Source organism: Choristoneura fumiferana, chromosome 19, assembly GCF_025370935.1.
Source record: "Choristoneura fumiferana chromosome 19, NRCan_CFum_1, whole genome shotgun sequence".
NCBI lineage: Eukaryota > Metazoa > Arthropoda > Insecta > Lepidoptera > Tortricidae > Choristoneura > Choristoneura fumiferana.
In genome coordinates this window covers 9,840,707-9,850,145 of record NC_133490.1, presented here as the reverse complement: position 1 = coordinate 9,850,145, position 9,439 = coordinate 9,840,707, and the positions used below count along the sequence as shown (strand labels likewise).

At 38.4% G+C, this 9,439-nt stretch overlaps 1 protein-coding gene across 2 annotated transcripts in view; it reads left to right on the top strand.

The window, feature by feature from the left end:
• The first annotated feature begins 1,567 nt into the window (after window positions 1–1,567).
• The window catches only part of cher (filamin A protein cher), a 136,742-nt gene continuing 128,870 nt past the window's right edge, over window positions 1,568–9,439 (top strand). Inside the window, exon 1 of one of the 2 annotated variants that reach the window (XM_074102915.1) lies at window positions 1,568–1,754. The gene's annotated coding sequence lies outside the window, so the exon portion shown is untranslated. Of the gene's footprint in view, window positions 1,755–1,779; window positions 1,851–9,439 lie in introns of those variants that run through there. The other variant, XM_074102916.1, reaches the window with a different exon arrangement.

Sequence of the window (9,439 nt, the reverse complement as noted above, 5' to 3'; positions counted from 1 at the left end):
ACTCTTTCCTTTAGAATTATACTTTGTTAGTACCTAGCAAATACAAGAAATATTTTTAAATATGCTTGAAGTTCTAGATTTTACTCGTAATGATTTTTGTAGTAATTCGTTTTGCTATTAGCCGTAAGATGGCGCTCGACATTATCACAGTGCCTTTTTCTGAATGTCGACTTTCAATCAAGTAAGTAATCCACTGGGCCATAAGCTTCCTCAATAACTCCTCCATTTGTCCCGATTTTAAACGGTCTGTCACCGACTGTTAAGTTAAAGAGCACCAACACAATAATTATACATATCAATGATAAATATCACATCAAATAAACAAAAATAAAAATATATAGATTTCAGCTAAGTTTACAATACATATTTGTATCTTAGATCACTATTGAACTACAGTTTTCCCGTAAAATAAATATACTGTTAGCTACTAGAAAACATTGAATTAGAAAACTGGGTTTGATTCCTGGCTTTAGTAATTCTTTTCTGTTTTTTATGGTTCCATACCTCAAAAGGAAAAAACGGAACCCTTATATACCACAAAAGGACTAGGAAAGGATTTGCTAGTCGGACTTGCGCACCGAGCGATATCCATGTAATCCCATGTAAAATCACTGTCATTTTAGATGGTTACTAATATAGAATGACAGGCATAAGAAATAAGATACTTTAGACTAAGAATAAGAATAATTTATTCGCTATTTGCAAAACAAACACATTCACATAGACAAATTAAGAAAAAATAAAAATAAAAGCAAGTTTCGCGAAATCGCGAAGCGGTCCCAGGTCAACATAGTGTTGGCCGTGTAGGCCAACGTTGGTCTTCCGCTGTGACCGCTTATGATTTTTTGGTGTAACGTGCATGTATGTACACGACAATATTGTTCATGATGTAAGTAGGTATACCTACTTTTATTTCCCTACAAAAACTTCTAAGTGGCATTACTTTCGTTCAATCCATTTGAGCCACTTTCTGTGACTCCGAACTGTATTATTACTTATTCATACTAATATTATAAGTAAATGAGAAAGTGTGTGTGTTTGTAAGTTTGTCCGTCTTTCACGTCGAAACAGAGCGACGAATCGACGTGAGTTTTAGCATAGCGATAGTTTATGGGCCAGGGAGTGACATAGACATAAGCTACTTTTTATCCCGAAAAAATGCAGGGAACAGCGCGATAACCGAATTCCACGCGGGCAAAGACGCGGGCAAAAGCTAGTTCTATTATAATAGAGGTATATCGCACCATAATTATAATATAAGTATAGTCACTGTATATTTAAATAGTACCTACATAAATGAATTTGTACATAAATAATTTAATTGAAAGAAAAACTCAAGAAAGTAAAGGCCCGTATTATGGGAAGCCCGCTGATCTAGATGGATAGCGTAGCCCGTGACGAAACTCCAGCAACCTAATTACAAGTGAATACCTAAAAATAATTTTATGAGGTTATTATTTCCGTGCAACCCGGTGCTCATGAATAATGTCGCGTATTCCGAAATATACTGCACCGCCATTTTCCCTGTGCCGCCTAAAGTTTTACACCAGCACGTGGATCGTGGAAGCTTAGTCACGTACATTCGCTGGCCGGGTAGGCACTCTTCGTGTTAAAAATTAGCCCGGACTCATAAATGTGTTAATAAATCACGGCGGAACGTTAAACAAAGTAATCCGATTCTGAGTTCCCGCCAAGCGCTTTCCCGCGCGACCGCCATCTTGGAAACGAGTTTTTTTTCTAATTTGACACCGGAAGTAAGTGCACTGGAATTTCATAAACAGCCAAATTGATTGGCTCTATCATTTTCGTGTGCTGTGCTAGTGTATTTTTAAACTTGACTCCGTGGAACGGTAAGACGATATTTCTGTTTATCGGGATCGATCTCTGGTCAACAGGTTTGTTTTCAATGTTTCAGCTAAACGCTTGTTTGCCAAATTGTGCGAGGAGACTAATTATTACACAGAAATACGTTAAATTGGGCTTGGCAGAACTGCTGGATTTGTCACAAGATGCGATGGCCGCGTATATTAAACGCTAGACCACCGAGAATGTCAACTGACGCAACTTGTTACCGGAATCTTTCTATTTTCGGTTTGAACCGTTATTTTGAATTTATCCATCCCGTGATTTTTGAGTAGGAGTTTTATTCATGTTATCACGTGTTATTTATAGTTTGGCTACTTAAGATTTGGATCATCAAAGTCCACTCTTGGTGTCGGGTATTTTCGCTGACCATTTTCGTTACTATGTTACCTAGTTGACTAATTAATTAATTAATTTAAGAAACGGGGCAAGGATGAATATAAGTAGCCACAATGCGACGTTTCCTGGAATTCTTGGACGATCATTAAATTAGTTAATGTTAACGTTAAAATAGTTGTGCGCTAACTTTATTGGAATGTGCGAAAATATTTGTTTCGCAGATGGAAGTGAATATGACGGGGATGGATATTGGATATGAGTTAGTATTTAGGTTACCGGACTCGCATACCGAAGGTGTCATACATCTTTGTTTGTTTTTAGAAAACATGGCTTTGTCCATTGGAGGACAATTTTGCCAGTGTCTAGTAGGTTTTGCCGTTGTACGGTAAAAAAATTATATAAAACGAAATATGAGAGGTAATGGTGGATGAACGATCGTCATACATCTCTAAAAAAGCAAACTAATTTGATACTGTGTAAGTTCTTAAAGTACATTGAAGCGACTAACAGACAAATAGGTAATTCCATTTTTATTTTTTAGGGTTTCGTACCCAAAGGGTGCCAACGGAACCCTATTTGTTACTGAGATTCCGCTGTCTGTCCATCCGTCTGTCACAGGGCTCTATCTCTTGAGTCTTAATAGTTAGACACTTGAAATCTTTACAGATTATGTATTACTGTGGCCGCTATAACAACAAATACTAAAAATATAATAAAATAAATATTTAGGGAGGATACAACAAACGTGATAGTTTTGCACTTATATACAGTAGGTATATATATGTTGTCTCTCTTTTTTTTATTTATTCGACTGGATGGCAAACGAGCAAGCGTGGGTCTCCTGATGGTAAGAGATCACCACCGCCCATAGACACTTGCAACACCAGGGGGATTGCAGATGCGTTGCCAACCTAGAGGCCTAATATGGGATACCTCAAGTGCCAGTAATTTCACCGGCTGTCTTACTCTCCAGGCCGAAACACAACATGTGCAAGCACTGCTGCTTCGCGGCAGGATTAGCGAGGAAGTTAGTGGTAGTAATCCGGGTGGACCTTGCACAAGGTCCTACCAACTGCAAGCTTACTTACTTTACTTAAATTTCAATGAGCAATTCCCAGATGAGTTGGGCATGCTGCCGAGGCCGGCTCGGCAGTATTCTATGAGCATTCTCCACCTCCCTCGAAAAAAAAAACCCAGTTTAGACTTGCAAGAAAAGTGGTGTAAGTTGTATTACATTGCGAGGTCGTAAAGGAACGAGTTCAAAGTGGTAAATCGAGAACTGCAATGTTTTGCACGATTTTTCTTGCTGGGTTGATTGTACAGAGATTTTGTCCTTCGGGTACGGAACCCTCAAAATAAGTGACTGGCAATAGTTCCACCAGGACACGGAAGTTCTATTGTCTGTGCGTAACGTCTTGTAATTCTTGTACGATTTAATTTCCTAAAGCATTTTGAACTCTACTTTATAACAGTTGTCACCCATTATCGAACTTAACTGTTAATCCAATCAACTTTTCTTGACTGCATTTTTTGTTGACTTGCATTGTTATCTAATTTACATCCCACTTATATAATAAATGCGGAAGTTTGTAAGTCTGTTTGCTTGTTGAACCGATTTAGATGAAATTCGGTATACACATAGTTTGCATCCCGGGGAAGGACATATTTCATTTATTTCATCATTGCACTTTGTACAGTCACCTTAGGTCTAAGTACAACCCTGTTTAAGGGCATAGCAATATTAGCAACATGTATTACTTAGTATTGAAATATATTGCACTTATCTTTATCTTATATGATAGTTTTTATCCCGGAAAATGCCATAGTTCCCGCGGGATAGTGAAAACCGAGTTCTACGCGGACAAAGTCGCGGGTAACGGCTAGTTTTTATATAATTTATTGAATCAGGCGTTATTTTGCGGAGGTCCATATTAATGAATTTGCTCACCCGCGACCTTATGATAATAATAATAATATTCATTTAACAATTCGAGTAATTTAGTGACTCATACAAATTGTTTTAGTAACCAACTTATTAGCTAAGTGTTAGTTAAATCTGTACTTACATTGTTACAAGCAATAAAAGAATTGAATTAAATCGAAATGAATTGAGTTATAACACAATAATTAATGAATTAATTTCTTTACTTAATTTCTACGCCTACCATGCCCGTGTCACTGGAACAACCACAGAATGTAGTTTGTTCCAGTGGCTCGGTATTGGTCCATCTATTTTTGCGTTTAATACCTTCAGAATGCCGTTGCTCGCATGATTAAGCCTCTGTATAAGCGACGCAACTCTCTTCCGGATGATCGCAAAAAAATCATCGGTATGAGACTCCGCAACATACCAGAGGCACTACAAAATCGCGGAAACCCCAACAACATTCTAAAAAGCATTATTGTCCTTATGATAGCACGCTTATGCAAGATATGCGTGTTCATGCAGTTCCTCCACCTCCACACTGTAATAAAAATCACATAAACCCATCTATCACCACCACCACACTACACTGACGCGTTTCGAACTCAACCAGAGCTAATCTTCAGAGCAACACAACCGTACGCCATGATACCAGGTGTTAGATTGTTTTAGTTCATTACATTTTTATACCAAATTTTAAGTCAATCCACCACTGGAAGTGGATAAAAATGAACTTGCCAAATTTGACCCAACAGCAATAGTTGACGACCAGACGGCCTAGTGGTTAGAGAACCTGACTACGAAGCTTGAGGTCCCGGGTTCGATTCCCGTGTCGGGTTAGATATTTGTATGAAAAATACGAATGTTTGCTCTCGGGTCTTGAGTGTTTAATTATGTATTTAAGTATGTATCTATATCTATATAATTATATTTATCCGTTGCTTGGTACCCATTACACAAGCTTTGCTAAGCTTACTTTGGGACTAGGTCAATTGGTGTGGATTGTCCCGTGATATTTATTTATTTAATAAAAAGAGCAAGTTAAATAAAGTCTTCCAAAAAAACTACAGCTTTTGCAATAAAGATAGAAAGAGAGCGAATGTAATCCCATTTCTTATTTATTAATTAAATTACGCTACGAACACATGATCAAAGCTTTACATCAAATTTGTCGCCGTACGTTGGCACTATTCGGTTATTGCCACGTCTGCTGGTGTCATAACTGCTCGTATAACGCCACTATAAAACGGAAAGTATAAATAGCACGCCCGGCCGATCCCAATTAAGATACCTGCGGGATTTGTTGGATTTAAAAATTCTTTATTGACTCTTATCGTTTCGTCTTTATATCCGTCTATGTAAAATGAGAATTCGGGATGATCTTGAGAATTCGGTTCTTGAAGTTGTTGACGCGTATGTATATCTAGGACAAACAGTCCAATTAGGTAAGTCCAACTTCGAGAAGGAGGTCAATCGTCGAATCCAACTCGGATGGGTAGCGTTTGGGAAACTCCGCAATGTCTTTTCGTCCAAAATTCCTCAGTGTTTTGCCAGTGATGACATGTGGATCCGAGACGTGGTGCTTTACTTTAGGCCTTATAAATAGGCTCGGAGTTGCTCAGCGAGCTATGGAGAGAGCTATATGCTTGGGGTTTATCTACGGGATCGAATCAGAAATGCGAAGATACGTAGAAGAACAAGGGTCACCGACATAGCCAAGCGAATTAGCTCGTTGAAGTGGCAATGGGCGGGCCATATAGCATGGAGAGCGGATGGCTGTTGGGGCCGAAAAGTTCTCGAGTGGAGACCGCGGATCGGCAAGGGCAGCGTAGGACGTCCACCAACAAGATGGACGGATGACCTGGTTAAAGCTGCGGGTTCACGATGGATGCAGGCCGCTGCCAACCGAAGCAACTGAGGTTCTGTGGGGGAGGCCTATGTCCAACAGTGGACGTCCTACGGCTGAGATGATGATGTAAAATCTGTTCATGGAGAGTTGACAAACAATATAAAAATCAATTCTATGTAACAATAGTTTTTCCCTTACGTAAATACTCAAGTATTCCTACCTAAATAGCTAAGTAAAGTTTTTTGAAAAGGTACAAAGTATAGCGATATATTTTTTCGGCAGCCCTGGTCTTAATTCTTAAAGAGTGTTGCCATACTCTTGTTACTGTTGACTCTTCTTTAAGTATCTACAAGGACCTTTTTCAATTCAATTCAATTCAAGTTCTTTATTTCGGACAAACAGAGTATCCATAGTGTTAGTAATTAAGCAATAAACAAAACATAAGATAATACATTTTAAACTTATTCTAGTATTAGTATTTAAGGACATATATTTATTATTATTTATACTAGCTATGTCACAAACTGCGCCACACTCTTTATCTGCTCAGTCCAATATTTTAAGATCGGACAATCAAATCTGGCAGCAATTTCCTTCAGAATGCTGTTGGGACTTCGTCTCACACGGCTTAGTAATGAGACTATATTTTTCCGCATTAAAGTCTGAAAACTATCCGTTGCGAGCTGCCATAAACATGCCCGACGCCGAGCATCTGCCAGGCAGTCCCATCAGCATTCTAAAAGCATTGTTGTATTGGACGCGCAAAGCGCTGTAGGCTCGTTTCGTGTACCGCACCCACAGGCTGCTCGTGTAAAAGGATTGGCAGTATGATTTAAAGAGTGTAATTTTTACATCACCTGAACAACGAGCAAACCTGCGGGCAATCATGTTACTCCGAACCGCCAGCGCCCTACGCTCCCTTTCTATGTCCAAATCATCCCCCAAATCACTCGTGAGGACGTGTCCCAGGTATTTCACCCTATCCACAACTTTTAATGGGCTAGAGTTCAACAAAATAGTGGTATATGGTATGGTTTGATTGACAGTAGTCCTTTAGGACTACTGTCAAAAATATAATATGTAACGTGCACCTCCTCAAAAAACTGTACCTACTTATTTTTAAATCATCATCAAATACATTAATGTCATTCGTTAGTTAGTCCCCGCAAAAGACTGACATCCATGTGCGTCCCCGCGAAAGTGAAACGGCCACTGACTCGGCATTTATAATTAATATTAGTAGATTTAGGAGTATTTAAGCTATTTCTCGAGTCCAGTGATCTCTTACCATCAGGAGACCCACTCGTTTGCCATCCAGTCGAATAAAAAAAAGTCCCATTTACCACCATTTACTATCATTTGCCCCCCCAGTTTCAGCATAGTTCTTAAGTAGATCCAGAACCGTCCTAAATCTAAATACCATTCCAATAATTCTAAGAAAGCCATCATCAATATAGCAAAGCGTCGTACACACATCTTGACTGTCTCATTTGATAAATCATGTTTTGGATTTATAGCGAGGGCTTAGTATATTAGGTTGGTTATTTGAATTAGTACTCTTCTGGCATTCTGTGTTGACAAATAATGGATTTATTAGTTCAATATTGGAACATACTGTCTACACATCCCCATTCATTTATATACAGCGTATTCGGTAAGTAGTGGATATTCTGACGTAGCTGCATCTAAAATGGACACTTTGGGTACATTTTAGGTTATAATTTATTGAATCAGGCGTTACTTTGCGGAGGTCCATATCAATGAACTAAAAGAATTTCCTTGCTCACCCGCGTCCTTACGATAGCTAAGCTTATGCAAAATATGCGTGTCCACCTCCACACTGTATAAGAACACACACAAATCACACAAAACCCATCCATCACCACCACCACACCACACTGACGCGTTTCGAACTCAACCAGAGCTCATCTTTAAAGTAACAGAACCGTACACCATGCTACCAGTTGTTAGACACTCTTACTTACAGTGTGGAGGTGGAGGAACTGCATGAACACGCATATTCTGCATAAGCTTAGTTATCGTAAGATCGCGGGTGAGCAAGGAAATTCTTTTAGTTCATTGTAGGATATGTCAAGAAACTCGGAGTTTCTTTGTGCGATAGAATTTGTAATACAGAAATTCGCCGAAGAACTAGTCATCGACATAGGTCGAAGAATATACAAGTTGAAGTGGCAAAGGGCGGAATACTTTGCTCGAAAAAAAGATCATTGGAGGAGAAAGTCCTCCTCTAGTGGCGACCACGAACCGGAAGACGTAGCGTTGGCAGGCCTACCGCTAGTGGCCTACGATATCGTGAGAGCGATAGCAAGTTAAGATTGGTTTTTTGGAATCTTTTCGTATTTTTTATTTCAATTTCAAATGTTTACTTTTACGGTCATCCCGTAAAACCTAAATTGAAAATACAAACTGAAATATAGATGCACAGAAAAACCAGAAAATTAAGACCATCACTGAGAATCGAACTCAGGTCCTCGGTATTCCGTACCGCGTGCTATACCTACCGCTACACCACTGATGGTCAACGCACCTGATAACAAGTGGCGAAAATTGTGGTGGTTGATAATTTTGAGTGGTGATATTTTGGTATTTAAGAAAAACTAGCATTACGATATTCCCACACAATAAACAATAAACTAAAATGCAAACTTCGTTAACTTTCTAACAAAATTTTAATTACCAGCAATGTAAATTGTCACGTGTAAATAATAGCCGATAGATACTTTGGTTATTACCTAGTTGTCAATTTTCTTTGCTGCACATTTTCTTGTCTGGATTTTTGTTTATTAATTAAATTAATTTCATAGTTAAATTACAGAAATACGTTACTTTAACCTCCCTTGAAAAAAGCCTGGCTGCCAGTAATACACTATATAGTCAGAAGGTTTCGGCTAGATGCCTTATCTAATAAACCGCGGCCAATTAAAAAAAAATGAGGCTGAGAACACGTGCTGTACACTGATTAAACGATGTTGATACTTAGATATTTATTTAAGTTTTCCAGATATTAAATTATACTCGAGACTTCAAGCTGCATCAACATTCATTAGTACTTAATGTGTGAAAGTTCATGATGCACTTTAGTACTCCCTCGGTAAATTTTATGACCATTGTCAGTGCCCATTTACGTACAGTCCAGACGCATCAATTTTTGGACAATTTTGACCTAATTGGCATTGAATATAATATGTCTTCTAACATTTTAAATCTAACATAATCTTATTAAATTTTCCATTTTGAGGATGGTAGGAGGTTGATTATTAAAGAAAAAATATTTTATTGATTTCTTACAGCAGAAGTATCAAAATTATCTAAGCCGGGCTAGAATTGTCATTCTAGACAATTTTGACAATCTCAAAAATGATACCAGATTAAAGTTTCGTAAACAATGCGTGGACAGCTTTCGCTGGCCAGTCTAGAACACTTATCCTGTTAAATGGAGAACT